This window comes from Episyrphus balteatus, chromosome 1, assembly GCF_945859705.1.
Source record: "Episyrphus balteatus chromosome 1, idEpiBalt1.1, whole genome shotgun sequence".
Classification (NCBI taxonomy): Eukaryota; Metazoa; Arthropoda; class Insecta; order Diptera; family Syrphidae; genus Episyrphus; species Episyrphus balteatus.
The window spans coordinates 111,397,871-111,411,151 of record NC_079134.1 but is presented as its reverse complement, the minus strand read 5'-3'; the positions used below and the strand labels follow the sequence as shown (position 1 = coordinate 111,411,151).

Here is a 13,281-nt window from a genome sequence, read left to right as displayed (position 1 = left end):
TTATTAAAAGACAGCCCTGGGCCTCAAAATCAGAAACCCTTTCAGCAAAACATGGATTGTATTTGTAGGCTAGGAGCAAAAAAGGAAGCTCCTTGTATGTCAAAGAGAGTACACATACAGAAAAAGGAACATAGAAAATGAGTGTGTGTTTTAAATATTATAGCATTTCTTATCCTCCTATTCAAAAGATTCATCTACTGTTCCCTCCTTGATTTAATACTATGCTACACCCTATATGAAAGACCAATATTGATTTTTTTTTTCGTGATCTACTGCTTTGAAGTGGAAGCAAAAATCCTTGTAGAATTAATTAAGAGAGATTAAAAAGACTCCGCGGATGAGAATAATACCACACTGAGTAACGCGGAGGCCAGGGTCTAATCTTAACTATCTCTCTATAACCGGCCACATAGGTTATTATGTCATCTGTTTATGTTAAAAAAACCAATTCTGACTTTTATTAAAAGAAACGTTTCAAAAACAAAAATGTGCATACGTTTATTACCTTTACCTTTTCAAAAAAGTACATTTCGTAAGATTATCTTATAAACTGCAAAAGTTATACAACATTTAGTCAACGTTATTATGTTGGAAGGTCCAGTTCATGGGTCCAAAGATGTTAGAAAATGTTAGCGTCACATTAAAATAAGATGATGCGAACATTAAATTTCACCTCCTTGAAATAAGATGATATCCGCTTAAAATAAGGTGATTCCACTTAAACTCAGTTAAATTTAATGTGAACTTCATCTTATTTTAATGTGAATGTTCATTCGCCTAGTTACCCAACAGTTGTAAGTTCGATCCCCAGGGGCTGCCAGTTCTTTTTTTTTTTATTTGCGCATCCAAGAAATTATTTGTCACCTTAATTTAAGGTGCGAGTCATCTTAGCAAAAAACCGTGCAGAGATCCGCTTAATTTAAGGTGGGATCCGCTTAATTTTATGTGTTCTGTTTTCTCCGTTTATCAAGTTTGGCATTTATCGGTTTATCCGTTTATGCTGTAGCTTCGAATACAGACAGACAGACAGACAGACAGACATGGCATTCTCTATCAGCGTAATGTCATGGAAAAATGTTATCTCAACTTTTTTTGTTGTACGAAACTTGATATATTATAGTACCTATATCGCAAGTAAAAAATTATTAAATCGTCAAACTTTTCATAACTCAGATTTTTAGTCTATAAACCTCTTACAAACAATGTAAATTATAATGTGTGCAAAGATTATCCTTATAAAAACGATAAAGCTACTCATCTTAACACAAGTAGGTAGGTACCGAACAGTATCCCTAGGATGCAGTGCAGGGATCTACACAATGAATGGTCTTTCGTGCAAAGTTAGCTTGATCTTGATACCTTGTAAGGTTTTCTAAAACACCAGCAGCAAGAACCATAGAGTGCAGATTTGTTTTGTATATTTTTAAGTTGTTTTTGCTTCTGTTTTGATGAACCGTTTTCGACACTTCTGCACTCTTATTCATAATTTCTACAAGGACCTCACTCTTAAGCATTTGCATACCTACTACATGCTCATATGTGTAGTGCATTTCACCCAGGTAAAAAACCTTCCCTATGCTCGTCGACCACTTCACAACAAATCAACCCTTCTTCCTTCCTTAGAGAGTGATGCAGGTGTAGATAGCATTTCTATGAAAAAATGACAATGAGTAAACACGCAAATAAATACAGTACATTATATATAACACACTTGTTCACGACATTTTTCTATATAGCTATATCAACATACAAACAAATTTTTCTCAAGATAGAGTAGGAAAATAAACAAAATGCCTCATAACCTTATCAAGATATTTGAATAAGACCCATAACGAACGAGCAATGTGGCGTGGTTTTTATACAGACACAGAGCAGAGCGCACCTTATTTAATTTTTCGCTCTTATAATTTTTTATGAAAAATAAAAAATAAAAAAACAACAGCAAGAAAAAATCCGGATCCTTTTGATAACATAGAGAGTTGAGTTGGCGGTGAGTCAGGGTGAGAATTGTGTACGTTCCACTTGATACAAGGATCATGAACTTGCGGTTGATTGCATTCTTAATTGGCATACGTTACGTATACGGAAAATAGAAGGGAGATCAACTTGCAGGTACGACCGACGGGAGAACAATAAAAACATTTTGTTTTTGTAGGTGTTGTTCTTATTGGTATTATAGCGAATGTTGTTCTTTGCTTTAGAATGTTTTATTGCTCTTATTTTAATGCACACATATGAAAAGTGGTGTAATTGGTAGCAATGAACAGGTGTTATTGCTTCTGATAATTATGCTTTGTGGGTTTGCTAATGGAAGTAAATTATGTACAAATTTATACATACTCAGGGTCCGATTTAGGGGGCTGGGAGATTAAAATTTAAAAAAATATTAAAATAAAATTCCGATCTGCAATTAAATGATAAAAAACACAAAATCAGATGATTATTTTACTAAAGTTTGTGAAAACGAAAAAGGGTTAAACTGCTGAAATTAACATCGAGGTATTAGACTTTGAAAATGTGCCTTTTAACATCGTACCCGCTGTTAATGCTGTTTAGCTACGAATGTGATGATTAACCAATTATTGCTCCCTGTCAAAAAAGTCAAAGTGCCTGATTTTAGAAAGTCATTTTTGTCCAGAAGAGGTTTTAAAATTTATAAACCCAACCTAACCATGACACAAAAACTATAAACGGGATCAATTAAATAAAGGTTTGTCATAGTGCAAAATTTGAAAGTAATAATAAAGAAGACATATTTTGCCTGAATTTATTTATTTCTAAAGATAGAATTACCTATAAGTTTTGTTGTTCTTTTATTACAAGTTTTATGATTTTAGAAAATTATTTTTGTTTTAGTAGAAAATTTACACTTTAATGTGGCTTGCTTAAATTATTGCAGAAACCTAATTCCTTTGATCATTGCCTGACAAAAGTAACTTGGAGACCCTGTGAAATTTTTAAGTTGATCGGTCCCGCTGTTCGGAGAAATTTTCTCCACGACTTTGAAAACACCGTTTCGAGAAAAACGAGTTATGGAAACCATTTGAACTATGTTCAGACGTGCTTAGAAATACGCTTATTTCTCTAAACTTCTTTCCGGATCAATGTGGAAATTCGGACAGTATTCTTAAATATATACAGAGTGTCCGGTAAAGAACGGATCAGCCTGAAATAGCTGATAGCTACACTTATGACTGCTCTAAAACACAATATAATTCATAAATAGTAGCTTTATTTCGTTCAGTGTATTTTTTGTTTCATCATGGTACGTTTTCGTGCACCATACCACAAATGAATGAATTTTATCAATATCAAAAGTTAAAACTTTAAAGCTTTCTTAACTGTTGCACATTTTATATAAAAAAAATTAATTTGTTTTTTTCGATGCAAAATGTAATAAAATTAAAAAAAAAAAAATTTTGAACACCTGTGGTATAACAATAATCTATAGGAACGTATAGGTGGCCAACTTTTAAAAATATGCAGTTCTAAAAGGTATTTCAAAATGGTAAAAGTTTTTATCATAGTTACAGTAATAAGGAAGTTTTTAGTACCAATGTGCAAAAAACGCGTTTTAATTTTAAAAAGGAGACTGGGTATTTTGGCCCATTGGTGTAACACATTGAGACATACATGAGATGAAAGATCTGAATGAGTGTACTATTTCTTTGTGTGGACAAAATACTATCTCATGCAGGGAAAGCGCAGTGGTGCATTTTAAGCACCACTGTAACATATTCAGGCATACAATGAAATGTATTTATGAGCGCATTATTTTTTTGAATGGACACAAAACTACCTATCTCGTAGAAGGTGCAGTGGTGCTTTTGATAAAAAAAAAATTATCTAAAAATTATTTATTTGTCAATTTTCTGTAAAAAAATTATAAGATAATAATAATTTTTTCAGCCCGGGCAAATAGGCTACTACCTGTTTGTTGGGAATTGCTTAACTTTCAAAAACAAAGTTCATTTTTGTGAAGTGAATCTTAGGGGTACATAGTTAATTTGTGTTTAAAAAAAAAAGTGATTGTGTGTAAAGTCGGTTGACGGACGATGATTTTACGTGATAACGTCATAAGGAAACAGACTGTGTGCTTTTGTTAAAGAAAGTTTTCTAAAACTTATTTATTTTTCAACTTTCTTGTAAAAAAATGTAGGTATAAGATAATAAATATTATAGTAAAGTACTTAAGTATTAAGACTTTACATATTTATATCTGTATGTTTTGTAGAAAAACGGAATATCTTTTTTAATCCAGTATAATTTCCAAGAAAAAGCTAAAAAAATGCCGATTTCATGAAAGACTTTTATATATTTAACAGGCTTTTAAACCTTAAAATGAGATTTTTTGGTTTCACCAATCAATTTGTAATGTTTTAGTTTTTAATTTTTGAAGATAGAAAATAAAAGAAACAAATTTCGACTTTGCATACCTATCGCATGTTTTTAATATTATTTACGATGAAGAGCAACAAAGTTTGTGAAAATTTATTCCGGGTACCAGGAGTCCATTCTTCGATTATGACGATATTGCTGGATATTTACGTAAAGAAATAAAAAACCCACTTTGTTAAAAGTTTTTGTTTTTTTTTTGTTTTTTTTTTGCATTTTGATTGTATTTTTTCAACACATAATGCTGTCTCATTTGTTCTCACATACTTCGCTTATAGAAAGAAAAAAACGATTTAGTTTTAAAGGGATCTGCGGAGAAATCAATTTTAACCAAAATTTCTCTAAAATTTCCTTTTACAGATTCGTGAAACCAAAAAAATTTAAAAGCCTGATAAAATTTAAAAAAGATTTTTGATAAAAGTGCTTTATGGGTTTATTTTTATGAAATTGGCCATTAAACTTTATATGACGATTCAATCATATTTCTACAACGCCTAGCAAAAAAGTTAGAATTTTTAAAGCCAACGATGGATTACGGTACTTCCCACACTGGTGGCTGGTCATGGGAAACATATCTCCACAAGTCTTTTGAGGTATTTCTGAAGCTTTTTAATTTAACATTGTGTAGTTTGTAGTAAATGTACCGATATTTGTGATATATGCATGCTGAATAAAATTAAATTTTTGTGCTCTAGATCAATAATCATTTATATCAAAAAAACAAAACCGACTTCCATGGATCAAAACTGGGTTTTATGGTTTTTCTAAAAGTTCCTATGGCTACAACTGAACGAATACAAAAAGAATTGTCAAAATTGGTTCACTTAGTCCAAAGTTATGAGGTAACAAACATTAAAAAAAAAAAAAAAATACAGAAGAATTGAATACCGGTAAAAAATAGAACGTGTTGAAAGTTTTGAAAAATAATAATTAATTTTACCGTTATCTCAAAATTGTGAATACAAAATTGATTCAAATTTTGCAAAAATATAGTCCATTATCTATTTATCATCTCCTTTTTGAAAAAAAAAAAGATGAAACTAAAAAACAGTTAAAAACATGGGACAAAAAATAAAAACACACGAAACTACCCCTAAAAAACTAGGTGTTTTCCAAAAATTCATTTTTCGAAACGCAGAGATGTATTTTTTAAACTAGTGAATAATATGGCCGTTAGAGATTCAAAAAAAATCCGTGTTAGACCCCTAATTTTTTTAAAATTATCTTTTGAATAGCATTTTTTAAATTGTCAAAAAAATGTCCCCTTTTTATAACAACTACTTTGTCAAAGGTCTAACACATGTTTTAGTGTTAAAAAAAAAACATTTATAACTTGGTTTTTAAATTTTCTAAGATTTTTGCAATACCTTTGTCAACCTTATAATAAATTTGTGTGTCGATAAAAAAAATCAACTTTCTACAACGTAGCATTTAGAAAATAACCACTTTTTTGCTATCTTGTTTTACCCCTACTTACCATATTTAATGATTGAATTTTTCAAAATTCTTTATTAGTATTCATCTTTAGATTATTACTTTCAAATAAGAGAAAAAGAAGATTTTTGTATTTTGGGCTACAGGTCATAAAACTTTTTAAATTGAATTTTATTCATAAAGCCCACAAAACATAAACAAAAAATTATGAATTTATTTTCAGTTCAAATAAAAAATATTTAGGGTGCTAGAAACTATAGGTTTCACTTCTATATAAAATTATTCAATGGTGTTACAAAACAAAAATCATGTCAATTACTTTGGAAATGACCTAGCAGAGGTTACGCTCAAGCACCAAATTGGGTGTAGATTTTATGGGCTGAATCTCAAAGTACAACTTTTTTTCACTGTTTTTTAGAGTTCGGAGACCGTTTTAAGCTACATTTTTTTATAAAATAATATAATAAAAATATAATAAAAAAATATTTTCAAAAAGAACAAGTAGTCCTCTGTTTAGAAAATCTGAAATTGACCGAAAAATGGCTGAGTAAAAAATCGCTGAAATCTGAAAACATTGAAAAACGGTTTTTTGACGATTACTTGAAATTTTTCAAGTGCCGAAATATGATGTACTCAGTAATACCTACAACCTCTGCTACGTAATTTCCAAAGTAATTGACATGATTTTTATTTTGTAACACAGTGTTAAATAATTATTAAAGTATGGTTGAGAACCCTATTTTAGTCGCTGGTCACCCTCAGTAAGTAAATAATTATACTAGGTTCAAAAAATACTTACGCAAATCGCTGTAAAATCGAAAATGTGATTTTTAAGCTGGAGGTATCCACAACTCTGGTAAATAATACTAGCCCAACCAAATTTTTGTAAGCTAAGGCTTAGCTTGATCGGCATAGGTTTCAATGTACTAGACTTGTTTCTGTCAATAAGTTTAATATTACGAATTTTTTTTTTTTTTTTTTTATTTCAAAGATCAATTTGGTCTTTACATTCATTCATATCAAATACTTCCTTATTCATATCTTTTAACTGCTTTGAATAATTCATATTTTTGTTTTAGTTTCAGACGCTATGCAAAAGTACTAAATCATATTGTTCCATTACCATTATTGCTGTACCTTACCTCCCTCTTAAGTTATGTAAGTAGACTTAACAAAATTTATTAATAAAACAAATAAATTATATACTCGTATGTATTATTACAGTTTTAAACCAAATATTAGTAACAATAACTTCCTTTCGGATAATACATGAAAAATCGGATAAAAAATCTTTTCACCTCAATAGTGTCAAAAATGTATCCTCGGCTAAATACACTGGTCAACAAGGTTTTTGCCACAAGAACCAGAATATACTTTGCTATATGTTTTTGATGTGCTAAACTCGAATCTGAAGTCAGAAAATTTTTATTGGCCTCCGTTTTTGAAATATTACCGTTAGAAAATGCCGAAAAACGTAATTTTGGCTGTTTCCGAAGTTATGTTTTTATGTGGGGTTATTCCTCAAAAAAAAATCTGTAACGGCGCGCGTCTATAAGAAGGTTTTATTCTTCCAAAAAATGTTTTAATCTTTCCGATATCTCTTTTACTGCCCGAGATATTTAAAATTTAAGGATTGGTCTTTGGCTCAGAAACAGCACTGGCCAACCAAATTAAACTTTGTTTGCCACAAAAACAAAAATATACTTTTCTAAAGGTTTTTAGGTTGCTAAACTCAAGTCCGCAATCAGAAAATTCTATTGGCCTCGGTTCATGAAACATTTCCGTTATAAAATGCAAAAAAAAGGTTTTTTTTATAACGGTTTTATTTCAAGAACGGAAGCTTATAGAATTTTTCTGATTGCGGATTCGAGTTAAGCGACCCAAAAACCTTTAGAAAAGTATATTTTGGTTCTTGTGGCAAACATTTTATGACCAGGGACTTAAACTTTAGATTAAATCTAGTTTCTCTTTGGCTTACCAACTGAAACTTAAGGTGTCTCGAGCAATTAAAGAGATATCGGGAAAATTTAAACAGTTTTTGAAAAAAAAATATCTGTTCTTATAATCACCGGTACAAATTTGTTTATAATGAATTACCCCATTCTTGTTCTTGTGGCAAAAAAAAAGTTCAATTTTGTTGACCAGTGATATTTAACCCAATTAACACACGGCCTAAGGTTTAAACATAGGAAACTACACTGAAAAAAAGGCTTCATCACATTGATGAATGGCGTTCATCACAATAACAAAATTAATTATCATTACCATCATATTGATGAAAACATTGTTGAAAATCTTTTATCGTATTTATGAACACTGCAGTTAAAATGATGAATCAATTCATCATGAATTGATGAACAAATTGTGAAAATCGAAAGAGAAATTTTTGTCATCACATTGATAAACGAAGTTGATGAATGATGAACGAACTTCATTAGTGAAAAATTTTATCATATTGATGAACAATGTTTCATAATATATATGTATAAGAAGGTTCATCGGACTAAAATTAATGAATTTTGCATTATATTGATAACCTTCTTCATGAAGTGTATTCAGAATGCGTTTCGAAAATTAGTACAGAACACCAACGGCGAATACAAAGGTTCATGTGATCATGAATTGGATGGATTTAAAATAGGAACAAGGGTTGTTTTCAAATTTAGTTGGAAAGGTTAAAAAAAGCATCTGTTTAGTGCAAGTAACACCTAGCTTGCACCACAACCTGATTCGTCGCTTCTCTGACTACTTACATTAGAAAAAATTTAAATACAATAGCGGATAATCGCTACTTACCCGGTAAAAAAAAATAACCAGCCATACATGATACGTATGAAGGAATCTTGAAAGTTGTTAAAAAGGAATCTTGAAAGTTGTTTAAACAATCTCTTAACAACCTCATTGCGCGGAAGATTCCCACAAAATTGATTAAAGGGATCAGTTTAAGTATTGTTAATGTACCCAGCAAGAAAACGGAGTTCAGATTTGACGGTCCGACTTAAAAATGCCAAATACGAGGGCAGACGAGTTTAGACTCACACACTCACAACTTCTTGTGTATAAACACAAAGTCGAAGGAGAATCGTGGTGAAAAAGTGTGAAAAGGAAAACGAAAGTAAGCAACAAATAGACAAAGTACAATTCGTCATTTTGTTATTATTTGTTGCAGTGACGTGATCGTTAAAAAAATAAAATAAATAAATGCAAAAATAAAATAAATTCTCTCAAATTCATCGCGAGTGTAACAAAAAAAAAAAAAATAATATCCAACAACAACAACACCGAAATACCTCTCCCGAAATAAAAGAAAAAAAAAATAACAACAAATGCCCACTTTGCAAATACCTAGTGTTAAATACAACAAAAAAAAAGTCATATACCCACCAAGTGCAAAAACAATAGAAACAACCACTGCAATAGCATCACACAACAACAGCTTATCAAAAAAAAAAACAAAAACTCTCGCGTCTCCCAAATTGTCTTCAGTGTTCAGTGCATACGAGTAATCCTTTCTTTTCCTTCCCCCCATCCTTCTTGCAGTCTGAATCGATAACGATTGTGGTTTCGCGAGTGGAACCTCTTCTCAAAATGCCGTAATCGTTATCAGTTTGATTCCAGATAGATTATTGTGTGTGTTGATAAATAACCAGGGGCGGATCGATACAAATTGTCACTAAGGCATAACACTAGTGATAATTTGTTTTGTTGAAGCTCAAATCGGAATTTATGTATATAACATATACAATGTAGGTAATTGTCGGATAAGGTTTTTTAAAAGTTTTGGTATATTTAAATGGTAGGTACATTCAGGGTCGATTATGCCAACATTCGTGGGCTTAGATCGAATTTTTGTGATGTGTACATTTATACTGTACAAAACAGGCCAGCTGTTTTGGCACTAGGTGAGACCCAAATAAGTGAAAATTCAGATTGTTCTGAATTTAATCTAAATGGGTATTGCTTGGTGCCATTATTCTTTTCCTAACACGGTCTCGCCATATACATTAGAAATGATGTTGCCTATCAACTTCAACCACAATACGGTCAGTGCATTAACACTAATTTTAATTTTATGTGGTTCAAATTCACGATAAACAGGCGCATCATTCATACATGTTTTATTTATCGAAGTCCTAACTTGGACAGTAATTCAACTTCTTATGAATTTCATGCTCTGTCCGACTCCATCCAAAGAATTGTCTCCCTTAATCCTCACACTGAAATCGTTATTACGGGCGATTTCAATGTACACAATTCTTCTTGGCTTCGCTTTTCGGGCCAGACAACACCCGAAGGAAGGTATGTTGAGATTTTTGCTGAGTTAAACCACTTAACTCAGCTAGTCAACGAGCCGACTCGAATTTCGGACGTCGCTGGCCGGGCTGAAAATACTCTAGACTTGTTTCTTACCTCTGACCCTGATAAATACACTGTAAGTGTATTATCGCCTCTAGGCACATCAGATCATTGTGTCATATCTGCGAATTTCTCTTGTCAAAAAAATCCAGTTAAAGAAAAAACTCCTAAGAGAACTGTTTGACAATATGAGAAAGCCAACTGGGAGGGTCTCAACGCTTTTTTCAAAAACTTTAACTGGTCGCTATGTTTCCTCGATAGTGACGTTGATGCCAGTACAGATATGATCACAAATTTAATTCTCTCCGGAATGAGAAATTTTATCCCGAATAGGGCTAAAACAATCAAACCGAACGAGAATTCGTGGTTTGATCCGAGCTGTAAAGAGGTTATCAGGGAAAAAGAGGTAATGTTCCGTTATTATAAAGCCAACCCCATTGAGGAAAATCGGATAAGATTTAAGCAAGCTAGAAAGCCCAGCAACGCCCATATTCGACGAATCAAGTTTTTGCATGAGCAAAAATTAAGACAAAAAATACTACAGTGTCCCACAGGTAGTAAAAATTTTGGGTCATTTGTGAAAAATATTCGAAACTCTACAACATCTTCGGTTCCAACGCTCGTTTACAAAGACACTTCTTTTGTTAGTTCTCTTGAGAAAGCTAACCTTCTCGTCAGGCAGTTCGCTGCCAATTCAACGTTAACAGAAAGTGTCATGACTCCCCCTTCACTTGAGCGAGTAAATAGTTTTATGGGACCTATCTTTTTTCGTACTCGTGCAGTGGCAAGAGTTCTTAAAGACCAAACATACACAAATCCGCTGGCCGGATAGTATCCCTCCCATAGTTCTGAAGAGGTGTTCTTCTACGCTGGCAAAACCACTGCGTAAGCTTTTCCATCTGTCCTACTCTACAGGTCTCTTTCCGAGTGGATGGAGAACAGCATTTGTCCAGCCTGTCCCTAAAAAAGGCGAATCTTCTTCACCCTCTAACTATCGTCCGATTGCACTTACGTCCCTTCTTTCCAAGGTCATGGAAACGCTGATGAATTTCCAGCTTAAGAAATATCTTGAACAACGGAAGCTTCTTAATGACCGGCAGTATGACTTTCGTAGCAATAGGTCCACTGGTGATCTGATGGTATATCTCACCGAACAGTGGAACAAATCTTTGCATCGTTTTGGAGAAAGCAAGATTATTGCGCTTGATATTTCAAAGGCATTTGATAGAGTTTGCCATCAAGCTCTCTTATCGAAAATGCATGCATTCGGTATCGATGATTCTCTTCTTCATTGGATTAGAAATAACCTTTCGGGCCGTTCAATACAAGTCGTATTGGATGGTTTCAAGTCTGAAACCCACAAAATAAACGCTGGGGCTCCGTTTTGTCTCCGACTCTCTTTCTCATTTTTATTAATGATTTGCTCTCTGAAACTTCTAATCCATTAAATTGTTTCGCAGATGATAGTACCCTCAGCTTTTCATATTTGTTTGAAGATTCACACCCATGTCCTTCGGATGTGGAACTCCAACGGCAAAATATGATAAGCTCATTTAATTCTGATCCCGAATGCATTGTCCAATGGGGAATAAGAAACCGCGTAGAATTTAATGCTTCTAAAACACAATGCTGCTTACTATCATTAAAACGAAACCTTCCCCCTTTGCCACTATCCATTTGTGGTACTTGCATCGAGGAAACTGATCAGCTTTCGATTCTAGGTATGTCCATTACAAACCAACTCTTGTGGAATGAGCACATATTCGATGTAGCCAAAAACTCTGCGAAATGCTTAGGTTTCCTCCGAAGATGTAAGAAATATTTCACCCCTTCTGATCTGGCTATAATTTATAAAGAATATATATTCGTCCAAAACTCGAGTATAACTCCCATATCTGGACAGGTGCTCCTAAGACCCACTTGAGTTATTTGGATAGAATTCAAAATAGAGATTTTAAAATGATAGGTGATAGGTCCATTACTGATATAATCCCACCTCTTGAGCACCGCCGGAATGTATCATGTCTGTCCTTATTTTATAGGTACTTTTTCAAAAAATGTTCTAATGAACTAGCTAGCTGCATTCCTCCCCTTAAATAATTCAACCGTGATACTCGTACTTCAAGGAATGCCCATCAGTTTACACTTGAGCCCAACTTCGGACGTACCGTCAAATACAGAGATTCTTTCTTTAGTCGCACTACGAGATTGTGGAATGCATTACCCGGCTCAGTTTTTCCCTCCCATTTTAATGTCCAGAACTTTAAAACTAATGTGCATCGGTTTCGCCTTATAAACCCCTCCCTCTTTTCCTAACGCTCGCACTGTGTTGATACATATTAAGGGTACCCAAAACCCCTTTAGTGCGCGCAAATTATAAAAAAAAAAAGTGTATCGTGTCTCGTTTTAAAACTAAATAGTTTTATTAATATGGAAAATTTCAATCATGCATATTTAACCCGCGCGCTGTATCAACAGATAATATAAATAAAATTTTGTGTTAAAAAAAAAAAAAAAAACAATAAAAAAAAATAGGTAAATCGTGTTCTGTTTTGTTTCCAAAACGCCATTTATTTTTCATTCCGTTTTTTTCGGACTCCGTTTTCTCGGAGTGGTGAATTTCCCCTCACCAATACATATGCAATCGGCTCCGCGGTTATTATAATTTGCATACTAATTCGAGGCCGAACTCGGACTCACTTCGGAGCCGATTCGGACCCAGGTCGGACTCGTTTGGATACCCAGCGTTACCATCTTGTAGGTAAAATTTCATTATTACAAATCTTTAAAGTTAAGAAAAGTCAATTTATCTTTTTCACACGAAAATAACAAAATAAAACGCACTCTTTTAAGACATAGCCCGACACGCCAACCCGGCCCGCGTAACAGACTTTTCCTGAGAGTCCGTTGCGGCCTGTGGCGCATGTTAAAATGTCGACATTTATTGTTTTCCAAACCAACCACACGACTACCAACGAACCGATCGTTTTGCAGATAGGTCATAGGGAGATGTACGCCGCTTTATGTTAATACCTATATAGAAATTAGATAAATAGAATTGATATAGTTTAGTTAGTAAAATCCTGAGGTAGTTTG

General features: G+C 33.2%; 1 protein-coding gene across 11 annotated transcripts in view; it reads left to right on the top strand.

Annotated features, from left to right (window-relative positions):
* The window catches only part of LOC129906660 (mucin-17), a 470,057-nt gene that overhangs the window by 151,802 nt on the left and 304,974 nt on the right, over window positions 1–13,281 (top strand). For 6 of the 11 annotated variants that reach the window (XM_055982514.1, XM_055982503.1, XM_055982502.1 and 3 more), the window contains one exon: window positions 6,909–6,987. The exons of the other annotated variants lie outside the window; for them this stretch is intronic. The gene's annotated coding sequence lies outside the window, so the exon portion shown is untranslated. The remainder of the gene's footprint in view (window positions 1–6,908; window positions 6,988–13,281) is intronic. 11 annotated transcript variants of the gene reach the window in all.